Raw genomic sequence first — 13,350 nt, forward strand, 5'->3', positions numbered from 1 at the left:
GGGGGGAAGCAATACCAGAAATAAATGTGCATCTTATGAAGAGATCAGCAGTAGCACTGTTATGTGCTTGAACCCAGGACATGCAACTTAGATTTTGCAGACTTCAGATACAAGGTATTTTTAATTTTCTTAAGTATCTAGTTCCTAAAGGAAATCTTAAGAATTGCACAAACTGATGCTCCTGTAACCCATCATGCAGAATAAAACTATTCACTGTATCTATATGGTTTTAAGAGGCTTTAAGTGCCAAGAGAAAATTAGTAAGAAAACCAGCAAATACTGACTCACCCCCTCTACCTTCCCCTGCAAATTACAAACTGTGTCACACAGATAATAAAGCTATATCTACACAGGAACTTTGCAGCCTGAAGGCTGCATAAACCTACAACTAGAAGTGCCTTAACAAGCTAAAATTTAAAACCATTTGATTATTAAACTCAGTATTTCAAAGAAAACAAAAGCTAAACTGTTGCAGGTAACAGGCTGCTTAGCTGCTTATGGTGTGGGAGACTGCCCAGTGCACACACAGAGCCAGCAGACTGAAAGAAAAACAGTTAAATGAAAGATGCATTTTACATAAAAAGACCGTATTCAGACATAAAATCAGCATATCTAAAAATACTATGGCCTACTCAGCAAGAAGTCTCCTGACTCATTTACAAAGAAAAAAAAAAGTCATATTTTTAGGCTTCCCAAAAAGGAAAAAGAAAAAAGTAAGGAAAAAACCTGTATGGCTTCCAGTCTCTGAATATTAAAGCATGTATCAGCAAGTCTCCAGTGTAGTCTCCAACACAATGCTTCACACCTCCAGTGTACCAAGTCTTCCTTGCCCCACTCTCCTTCCACTTCAGGAATTCCGCTTGCCCACCAGTCAGGGAAGTGACCCACTGCTCTTTCCTGTGCCTCAGGCCTGTCCCCCAGCTCCATACCTGCAGGCACAGCCAGCCTTTTGGAGCAGTCATATGGTGACTGGTACTATGGGGCTCCGGACAGTAGCTAGGGATGCCAGAGCCTACGGTAGTAAAGAGTAAGCTTGATTTTCATAACATATAGATACTCTTAAACTTGCATCTATGTTTAAAAATGTGATAGGCAAGACAAAAAAAGGTAAGCTAAAAAATGTAGAGAAGTTGATAAAAATCTTCAGTTCTCCAGATACACAACAGTGGGGTGTTTTTTAAATGAACTTTTGCAAAGATGAGGCTTTATTCAGACTGATCAGACCTATTCTGTCACCTAAAGTAAATATTCAAATAACATGACAGAAAGAATATCATGAACCAGCTAGATTTCACAAGTATACATGCAGTTTCCATAAGCAGTTCATACAGGGCAAAGCATGTCTGACTAATGTATGATTCACAGGGGAATGAGGCACACCCTGCCTTCACCAGAGCAGCAATCGCTGCCACTACAGAAAAAAAAATCCTGATATTAAAGATATCATAAGGCAGTACCAATACTGCATCACAGTTTTCCAGTAAATCACAGCTTGTCTTGCTTGGTACATAGCACTGAAGAGTGGCAGGAGGGACTTCCATGGAGACAGGCAGACACACGTCATTTAATGAGACATGAACTCAGCTTTCCCAAACTGAATTTGGGGCACTTACCAGTAAGAGAGCAAGGCACTGTACACATGAGTATAAAAGTATAAGCAGATTTCTATTAAAATCTGTAACACAAAATCCCAAAAGTGAAAACCTGAATTCAATCTTGATCATTCAGATGTTTTCCTTTATTTCTCCACATTCAGCTACCTAAAGTGTTTCTGCAGGCCTATTTGCTCGGGGAGGGGGGGAGAAATAAAAAGTCAAGTATGGCAAAATTTTTTGTTGGATAATCATAACCTTGAGATTTACTTTAGAAGATAAACTACAAAGTATCCAAAAGCAGTCCACTGCAAAGTCTTGATACATATGTACATATAGGTATATAGAGAACCACATGCACGCACACCTATCAAAATACATATATATGGTGCTGATATTCCCCAGTAACTTCTCTGCAACATCTTCTCTAAAAGGCAGTGGCACCTCACACACCATCCTCTGGCCTATGCAGATGTAATGATACAACAAACAAAATATGGTGGGGTTTTTTTGTAGGGGACATTCATATCACAAATGGGGTAGGGGTAGCAACTAATGAAGGTTCCTTCTAAGATAACTCTACTAATTCACATCTCAACTATCAGTGGAGAAATATTCCTAGAGTTACATCCACCTCAAATTCATGCCCTGAAATTGCAAAGTAGCTGTGTAGTGATCTGCCTGAGAGATCTCTGAAAGGACAGCCAAAATGCTCTCCACAATGTTCTCAACTGCACTAATGGGATTTCTTATATGTGCTCTCTCACCTAGAATGAATGTTTCTGAAGCTATGATATGAAAGCAGTATCACTTGAAGGTTACATACGCATTAGTCATGCAGACAATTTTAAAACCAAAGGGAAACAGCACTTAAGGTAAGAATTTTTAATGACAATGTTATTAACAGAACCTCTGTCTGCAAACAAACCATAACGATGCACCTTTGTTCCACTTCTTTCTTGTCCAGAACAAATGCCATTCTGTATATATTCTCTCAAGTTATACACCCTAGTTCTAGCCCTACTGCAATTTTCACAAAAGTAACAGGGGGACAGCTGCTTTGAGGTCAACGCATTTGTTCAGCTTCTCTGAGAAATACAACGGAAATGGGGCAGCCCAACATGAGTTGTACCCTTGATGTACCATTTCGCCAACAGCCCCATGCGAAGACACAGGTTAGCCAAGTACAAGCAGAGAAGAGCACTAAAGAACACATCACCTGATCTTCAACTTCTGTACAGCAAATCCAGGTTACAGCCTACCCCTCAGCTACTTCTGTGGACCTGAACTAAAACCAATTTCATATATGTGACACTTTTTTCTTAATGCATACACCCAGAGGAATAAGCTGTACCTCCAACACTGGCCCCACTGAAAAGATACAACTTTAAAAACCAACCACCACTTTTCTGCCAGGAGGAAGGAGTAACAGAATTGGAAGTAACAAATCTGAAACTCTGGAAAGAAATTACTGTCTACGATCTGAGCCACAGCAACCCTTCTGTGCAAGCTCTCACTCAAAATGCAACACATTCAGTGCCTTGTGTCTTGTCTTGCAGATGCAGTGGGCTTCCCAAGCGCGGTAACCTGTACAGCATATGTGTTAGCTTGCATGTTTAAGTCCCAAAATTCCACTAGGGTGTATACCACAGCCTGCACACCAAACCCAGCAAGGCTTCTGTAACTAAACACACCTCTGTGAAGTCCTATGCAGAACCCATCCAAGCGGTCATGCTCTAAGCAAGTCTAACATTCAATGACACGATTAGGCTTTATGCAAAGTTAAACTGCATTTATTCTTAAAAGTAAGCTGATACCGCCTCTTGCGAGGTGCCACACTTGCTCAGGCAGCAGATGTGTACTCCATATCCTCTTCCATGCAAATGGGTTTAAAGCCAATCTCCCATTTCCCATAACAGCCTCTTGCTATTTGCTTATAAACTCTCCAGAGGCAAGAGTGATTTGCATTTCTTCCCTGGAACCATGTGGAAAAGGCTGCAAGAAATGAGCTGAAGTCAAAAAGCAAGATGATTGCCCAGTAACCAGAACACGCATCTTAGAAGTATGATTTAGAGTTTTGATCTCTATTCTAAAGACTACTTAAATATTTTATTCCACAGGCAAGGATATGGATGCCTTATAGACATGCTATGCACTGCTTCCTGGAAGAAATTTTGAGTTTTCCAAGTGATATTGTGCAATGGGAGTCAAAAATTATCACCATAAGTTAACAGCTGCACATAACAGCATTCCAGCCATTTAAAAGAAACGGAAACAGATGACTGGTTTAAAAGAAGTAAACCCTGCTAATTTCTGAATGCAATACAGATACCAGAGCCCAGGAATTTCAGGCCTGGGAATCATTATTTGATTAAACTATTTTCCCGCAGTTTGAAATCAGAACCTGGAAATTTTCAGTGCACCCTGGCATGTCTGTTGTCCTGCTTACACAATTCTTACTTACATGCCAGCATATGCAAATCCAGTACAAAGCAGCTGAAGAGCCAAACTATATTTCACTCTCTGGCTTTCTGAAGATCCTTGTGGGTCTAACCCTAAGAATTTAACAGAGAGAAAGACTCCACAGGCCATTTCTTTGTATCAACCGAAAACAAAGAGAAATGAGAAACTCCAAAAACAGAGGCTTTAATTATGTAAACCAAAGAACAGCAAAGAATCTTATGAAGTCTGTTGCCTTTGCACATGAACTACCTTCATAAGCATGGTCTGCAAGCCATCTTGCCATTTAAATCCAATCTCATAACCTCACTTCTCTGAAGACACCACAGCAGTAAATTCTCCATATATACTACTTGAACACCAGTAAGGACCATTATAATATTTGTACACAAAGTCACTTGCTAAAATAAACTTTGTTTACGCAGATTTCTGCCATCACAGCTTGATGCTTTGCTGCATAACAAATTTTACAGATAAATAGTTAATATGATTGGACAAGAGTACTTTTCTTGAATATTTCCATTTATGACATTTCAACCATATCTCTAAAAGACTATTAAGTAAATAACATTATGAATGGCTCAAAAAGATTAATAAAAAAAAAAAAAAACACACAACCAAAAAAAAACAAAAAAAAAAAAAAAAAAAGTTATTTGACCGTTTCACTATTTTATAGTTTCACATCAGGCCACTGCATGAAGACATGCAAGACAGTACAGGTGCAACCTGAGTTCAATGAAGCATGTAAAAATCTTTGTTGCGGGTGTGCATACAGCAGCAAAATTAATTGCTAAGTTACCTTAACTCTAGGAAAATTGTAATGAAGTGAGCGGGTTGTAGAAGTCACTACAGAAAAGCTCAGAAAGTGAGGAGATTCTAAGGAGGTGGCACATACTACACATACATCACTGTATATTCAAAAGGGCTTGAAATAAATTAAATAGCAATAATGCCAGTATTTGAACAGAACGGAAAGATTCTGCTCTTCAATTCCCAGCTCCTTAGAGATGGTCTGTCCACCAAAGACTTCATCAAAAAGGGCTTAATATCCTTTCCTGTTTTAACAGGATAAATTCTACATAGAATTTATGAGACAGACAGTGTTTTTTGTCATCTTTTGATAACAAAGCTGCATTAAGAAGTGGGAAACTTCTCAAACATGGATGACCCCCCTCGTCTTCATAAATAGAGCCTCACGTGACTGAAAAGCCTGAACAAACCTTTATGGTTTTATTTGTTGCTTTTATCATCCTTCTTTTACACCAGATAAGACTGAAAAGCCTAGGGAGTGTTTACTTTTCAAATCACCATAAAGAGAAGTAGTAAGAAGATGATAGTGAAAAAGGAAGGCAATCTTGCCCCTTTAAAAAAAGGTCCCAGCTCTAGCATCAGGGGCAAATTGGTTAAGCAACAGCAGATTAGAAGTCCCTGAAGGAACAGATTATATTAGGAAAATAGGCCTTGTATTAATATATTAGTTTACTTTCTCTTCAGATGTCCTTGATAAAACACAAGGCAGCAAAAGACTCTGAAATGAGTCATGCTTTACATATTTTGTATCTTTAGCCAATATACATATATTACCATATATTACACAACCAGTTTGCATTTTTAAATAGCAACCACTTCTGTCAACACTTGTTGATCAAAAATGCTCTTAAGTAATCAATAGTGAAAGCTTTAGAATTAGCTCTATAAATGGAAAAACACACAAGATCAGAAGTGCTTTCTGATGAAGAATCTTGTTGAACTGTAGACAAGACACATGAAGGGCTGGTAAAAGGGAATACTTCAGTGACATATGGGACCTCTGGACATCAGAGACATTACAAATCTGACAGTCTGCAACCTTGGCCTTGTCATTAATTGAATTACTATGTATCTGAAATTATTTCCCCTGAAAAATATCAGTCCACTTGAAGGAGAGCTTTCACCTTGCCAAGTACTACTTTGCCACATATTGTAACTCTCACAGTAAAACAAGCCATAAGAAGATTGAAGTGGTCTGCAATTTAAAAAGTGAGCTCAAAAGCAGCGTGAAAGATAAATGCTTCTAACAAACATTTCTTAAATAGGAAAAAACCCTCTAAAAAAATGTTAACTTATCTTAAAGTATCTATATTTTTGTCTGGAATTTTTATCCATAGCTGCTTTTGATCAGCTGCTACATCTGTAATTCAAAGCATAGACATGACTGTAATGCCTGCTAGTAAAACCTAGCTAAAATGGGTAGCAGAAACTACAAAGTCATAGCCACAAACAGCCAGACTAGAACACTCCAGATGCATGACTAAGAGGGAGACACAGAGGCAAAAGCAGCCTGTGCTGCACAGCATTCACAACAAATTCACATGCTTTGTAGCAAGAGCGTCCAGGTGACGGTTTTTACTAAGTCTGGAGAACAGAGGAAGCCACCACAACTTCTGATTTTACTAACATCTGGATGGAGTAGGAGAGAACCAACTTTTAAATTTTTGCTCTATGTCTACTAGCATCAAAACTTAAAAAAAAAAAAAAAAAAAAAAAAAAAAAAGGCAGCAAAAACCCAGCAGCATTGATAACTTGACTCTAGAAAGGTTCTCTTCTCCTAAAAACAAACAGGAGGATTATAATAATGCATTTATTAGCAAAAAACTCTAGTTTATGATTGAATCATGGAAAGTGTAAAAAAATCAGCCCATATTTAAGAGTTTAAGACTACGAAAACACAAGTTCAGGCATTCTGATGATACTACCATCTCAATTTTTAATCCCAGTCAATTTTACATTTGTAAAATCCATTTCAAATATTTAATGCTGACATGTACTTTAACACAGAAAATAAAGTTAGCTTTCCTTTCACTACATTTTCCTCAAAGAAAGAGGAGCAAACGTCTTTGGATATTATCTTTGTATAACCAAAAGTAGTTTGTGTTGGCAAAAGCAGAATGCTCTCTTTTTACTTAGTGCTTCCTTTGAGACTTCTACGCTAATTCATTCTAATAAGTGTCTTAACAGTGCCTCTGTGTTACACCACACCAACACAATACTAACCTATACTGCTAAAGGGATTTTAATATCCTTTAATTTTAATGCAAGTTTTCTGAGCACTTTCTACACTACTCCATGCAGTATTTCAAAGTGATGAGGAAAGAATGCTCCAAGATATTGGGAGTCTGCATAACTAATTACTTAATAGCATAAATTACTTATTATGAGAGAGAGATTAGTTTGGTAACTTTCTACATCATTTGCCCAAAATAAGCTGAACAGACATTTATCAGCAAGGAAAAAAAAAAAACAAACCAACCAAGAGATTAAATGTACAAGGAAGGATCAATTGAACAAAAAAATACATAATTTCCAAGTAAACAAAATCTTGCACTTGAAGAAATGAAATAAATAAAAAAAATAAGTCAAGAGCCATAGCTGATTAAACCTGACTTGGAAGTTTTTCAAAACAAATGCAATACAGTGGCTAAAACTGTAGTTATTCTACATTAAAAAAAAAAAAAAATTTGTTGAGCATTTGTGCTTGTTATTTGCACAATTTCAGCACTTGAAAGCTCCAGCTTTGAACCAATGGTTACTATACTATCACCTCAATCACATCAATCTGAGCAGAGGGTAAGATGAAACCAAATGGAGAGATGGAGCATGAACATAAGAGAAGCAGCACACAGGAGACTGTCCCAGCACACTTCCAACCTGCCCAGTACACCAGTTACTACTTCAGCATCTCAGTAGGTAACCAAACATTTTCCATCAGGAACAGGCTTTCATTAAAACACCAGTTTACGTATTTATTGTGCTTTACCATGTTTCTAATAAAAGATAACTTCCAATTAGAAACAGTTGTCCTGTAGAAAAAAAAAAAAAAACAAACAAAACATGTCCCACTAAGCTGTGGACAAAAACACACCACTGAGTTTTATTTAAAATAAAAAGCAGGTCTCATTTAATAAGATCACAGAGATTCTGAAGTCTGATTGCAAATATGCAAGCAGTCATACTGTGAAAGCTCTTGCAGATGATAAACCAAGAGGATAAATCTAAGACAAGTCATGATAAATAAAATACTAACACTGTAAAAATAGATAAAAGATACTGCATCAACTGAAGAATTAAAATTTTGATTCATTCACTGATAGTAGCACAATCAAAATAAGGTATCAACAGACAACCTCCTGTCTACATCTTGCTCTCTACAGACTGAGCACGCCAAAACACATTCTGTGCACAGCTGCAAACACTTGCAATGACCACAAGAGAATAATAAAGAGAAAAAGGAAATCCCAGAACAAGAAAAAAAAGTATCTAAATTTATCTAGAATTTTTCCATGTCTCATTTTAAAAATGCAAACTAATGATCAGAAGAATAAAAGTGAATAACGTTAAACCCGACATTAAGTCTGTGGATGAAATGATGACTTGTTCAACTTTGAATATAATCCTCACAACTGATTAGGAAAAAAAAAAAAAAAAAAAAGAAAAATAGAACAGCAGCACTAGCACTCGGAAAGGAGGACAGCTGCTTCATTTTAAGGGTTAAAATAATCCCACTATGGGCACTAATGAGTCTGCAATCAAATTAGTATTTTTAATCTTCTACCCAAGGATGATTTTTGTTAGGTTGATACGCCTAAATATAGTTGAGTTCAGTGACTAAAACAAACCAAACATTAAAAATTACAGCAACGGAGATTCCTTTTCTTATGCAGAGCAGAAAAGAACTTGTGAACTTCACTGGGGCAAACTATATTTTTAGTTATTTTACCTCCAAATTTAACGTTTTCTCCTTAAAAGTCTTTAAATGAAGAACGTTTGTCCAAAATTAAAGTTTAATTGAAACTGTCAAAACCTTTTTGCATTTCCCAAAGAAAGTCTGCAATGATGAACCAATGTTAAAACATTATGTTGAAACTTATAAATTGCATGAACTAAAAGACCAACTGCAAAGCTTCTTACATACGCCTATAGAAGGAGTATGGCTACTAGTCAGGAACTTGCACAATATTTTTCCGAACTCCTAGAAACTGTATTTTCAACTAATTTAGACAAGAACAAGTCCATCAGACTCATGCAGTCAACATACTTTCTGGGCAGAACACTCAAGCCAAGTACTAAACACCCAAGAAACAAGAAGGGAACCTGCCCTGTCCCGTCCACACACACCTACAACCGCACCCTCCCTCAAATCTTCCCTCGCAACAAGGGCTGTACTCTGGTCAGAGCAGCTTGGAAGTTTCCTTGCATGCATGACTATGAGCTCTGTTGTATAGAGAACATAAATCATTTATCATTAACTTTACAAATTCAGCCCATGGACACAAGAGGGTTTGTCCCCTACTCAGAAACACCACCACCCGCACCCCTTTTTATTTTTATATATATGTATAAATATATCTATATCCAGTATCAGTGGGACACAGGAAAAGAAAAGCAGAAACAGAAGTTTTCTGAGGAACAGGACTGGAAGGTGCTATGCATCTTGGATGGCTTCTGACACACAATCAGGTAAAATATAAACTGATTCCTCCAATGGGATTTAAATAGATATATGTGTGTGTATGTGTATAGGAATATACATATATTTCCATCTGAATTCCTGTTATTCCTAATTATACTCTATGTTCTGTGAATTTAGCGTTGCAACATGGACTATGACGTATTTGAATCATTTAAAAGACACCACAGGTCATCACTGGTCTTCAGGATCTCTTTGCAATTATTTAAAAAAGAATTATTAAACCACAATCCCTAATCTAGCGCAACTCCTTTTTCCACATTAAGGATGAAGCCTTTTTCCCTCCTCTCACAACCACTTCAGCTACTGGCAAGCAAAAGATTCTCTCAAAATCCTGGAAGAGTATTTTTTCCCTATTCCATTAAGGAATTATTTTATTCATGCTTTCCATAATGAAAAATTACTTCTGGAATGACACAACATAGAGAAAATTCATCCCAGAAGAGAACATTTTCACAAAGACTGGAACCCACAAAAGGTCATGACAAGATACCCATTTGAAATATAAGCTGCAAGAACACCACAGTGCTGAAATATTTATACTGAATAGAAGTGATGATGTGAAAATAACCCAGGTCTGGAACATTAGGAAAGAAAAATCATTTCAAGGTTCAGTGTAAGATAATAAAATTTACAGAGCAAACAAAATACAGGCTGTTATTTCTCACCTTGTTTTTACAGCACTGGATTTCTCTTCTCATATATCTCTGCTGTCTATTGAAGAGTATTAGCTTTTCACAGATCTTGTACTCACTCACACTACCAGGTCAAAACCCGGAAGAGAAACAGAACAATGTAATCCTGTCATAACTTCTCCCATCAGATGACACCCAACCCATAAATACTTAGCTTTACTTAGGAGCATAAAGCTATACAGGTTTTTGCATGAAGATTAACTAGAGAAGTAGGGTTTGTAGAGAAGATCCCCATAGAAAGCCCACTTCACTGTGCACATCCCACACCAGCCAACTTCAGCTTCTCTGAGGTTTCACGTACCCAAGTTTGTCCTTCCTTCATTCACAGCAAAACTGGTTACAGAAATTGAACAGCCAAGAAACTCTCAGAGATATAAGTGACTCATTCCAAAGAACAGCTTGCAACTTCACAATGAGAAAGCTTGGAAATCCTGAGCCACTTCAATTTTCCAGACTCTCAGCTCAGAGCAAACCCAGACTGCCTTGAGTTGTTGAGACTTTTGTACTGCCAGCAAGACTCTCTCCAGTCAACCCTGAAACCTTTCCTAGTATTCAGGAAAGAGAAAAGACAACAACAACAAAAAAAACACAACAAACCAACCCACTCTAAAAAAAAAAAAAAAAAAAAAAAAAAAAACCCAAACAAAAACCCCCCAAAAAAAAAAAAAAAAAAAAAAAAATCAAACCCACAAGCACACCCATTTTTGTAACCTGTGTAAGGGAAGTGGAAAAAGGGGCCTAGCTTGGCATATGAGAGATGTAATAAGGCATGATGTAAGACAACAGATTATTTTTTTCCCCACACAATCACATGACCAATTTACTCAAGAGAAGGCTAATCAACACATATGACCCTACCAATGGAAGAGTCTTGGGTACATTAGAGAAAATGGTCACCAATTATTTAATGGTCACCAAGCATTTAATGGATCCACCTGACAGCCACAGAGAAAAGGCACACAAACCTATAGAAAACAGAAAGTACAGGTATAGAAAATACAAGTAATTTTCTTTAAATCACTTTCATTGCTAACATTAAGTTCTCATTCTGGAACCGCAGTAGGCTGCACAGCCACTTACTTCAGCTCAGCTGAAGAGCCATTAATTTGCACACCTGCAATTATCTGCCATCCCAAATGAGCTAATTCAATGTTATACAAGTTTATACCAAGGGGGAATAAAACCAAACCAACAAAATACATTCACACAGAAAGACACAGCTAAAATCTACTTGTCAACCTAATCAAGCAAAATTCTGAAGTGGCGTAGGAAGAGCTTTTAATCGTGACTTGAAGGCTGTGTTGTGTTCGCGTGTAGAACAGGCAGCAAAGAACTATTCAAATACCCAAAATGCACAGAGCAAAACAACGCAGCCTACTGAGATTATAAAATATTACTAAAAGCCTTTTTTTTTCCTTTGCTGTGTTGTTCATATACTTTATGGAAGTAATTCCATGTTATTTTTATTTTTAAATGCATGTAATCCTTAGATATGCCACAAGCTGAAGTGAGCCTCCTTCACAGCATACATACCAAGCTAGTGAACAACATAAAAATCTACCATTATTTGGAGGATATTAAGAGAACAGCCCACAGATGCTACTTCGTACCTCACTGTGAGGGACACAGTGCCCATGTTTTATGGAAAGAATATGACTTAGAGCTGCCGAGTGAAATCACATTCAGTATTGACATAGATGAGTACTTCCTGACAATAAGGTCCACAATGTTGTTTTATAAGTTTCCCAACAAAACGACGATATACTTAAAACTAAACCAGGCAATACTATTAATTATAGAAAAATAACCCTGTTTTTAAAAAACTGTGTTAACTAACTTCACTCTTCGGACTTTTCATTTCCATGCCTTTATTGTGTAATTAAGAGGACAGTGCTCCAGGCAAGTAGCTTTTTAAAACAACAATTAAGTATTTACCCGCTCTTACTAGGTATCAATTACCTGATTTTCTAGATATCAGGTTTGCTTAAGCAAAGAATGCAAATTTCAAGATAATGAATGTAACACCAGAAGAATTTTTGCTGTACCCATAATGATTAACATGTCACTGATTTCACCCATTTGCAATATGACATGTACTTGGACAATCCCTTAAAAATTCAACTAATCTGCTAAAACATCCAACAACTAGAATCACATCATCTCCCCAAGCTTTTCTGTGCTTTTGTCTCTATGCTCTGAAAGGGGTTCTTAACATTTGTCTACTCTGAGCAGGTTAATGCTGGAAAGCAGAATTCTGCCACCTTTCTCATCCATCGCCTTCTCCTTGGACTTAGCTAGCAAAAATTAACACATACACACACAAAAAAAACCCAACAAAACAACCAAACACACCGCATACCACACGGATCAACAAACTGAACCTGTGGATACAGGCACAAGACATATAGGAAGACACCCTTAATACCTCTCCTCTGTTTGCCCTTTTGCTAATTAATGTAAATTCTACTTGGACTGTAAATTATCATCCTCTCCCTCTAGAAGAAGTCTACTTATTGGAAAATCTGTGCACTTTTAAAACCCTGCTTGTTCTAAACAAGGCAGTTCCTTTTAACCTTTCTGTTTTGGTTGTATTTTTGAAACCTCTTTCTTTTCCTGTTTTCAAGGGCCATCTTTAATTTGTCTGCTTTCTTTCCTTTTAGTAGACAAGACAGTACCCTAGGTGAGTCCTCAACTAATCTGCACAGAGCACAAGGCTGATAAATTTTATGTGTCATGTTCTCACACACACAAAATGAGATGGGCTGGGGGGGCTTCACCAATTAAATAAACAAACAAACAAAGCTATAAGCATGATTATACTATTATATCCCATTGCACTACTACCCACCTGCTCCTTATTCATCTCAATTATTTTATTTTTCCTTTTTAAGCTCACCACTTTATATATTTGTCTGCTGAAATCAATGAATTTCAACACTGTAGTTCTTCCAACATCAAAAATCTTTGCCCCTGGTTTCCTGAAGTAGTCCTCCAGGGAAGAAAAACTTCTGACTACGAAGTGCATCAGAAAAGAAAAGCCTGAAGAGCTGAATAGGTTGGGTTGCATTAAGTATATACATATATATATATATATATA

The sequence above is a fragment of the Nestor notabilis genome, unplaced genomic scaffold (genome assembly GCF_000696875.1).
Source record: "Nestor notabilis isolate BGI_N333 unplaced genomic scaffold, ASM69687v1 scaffold2930, whole genome shotgun sequence".
In the NCBI taxonomy this organism is placed as follows: domain Eukaryota; kingdom Metazoa; phylum Chordata; class Aves; order Psittaciformes; family Psittacidae; genus Nestor; species Nestor notabilis.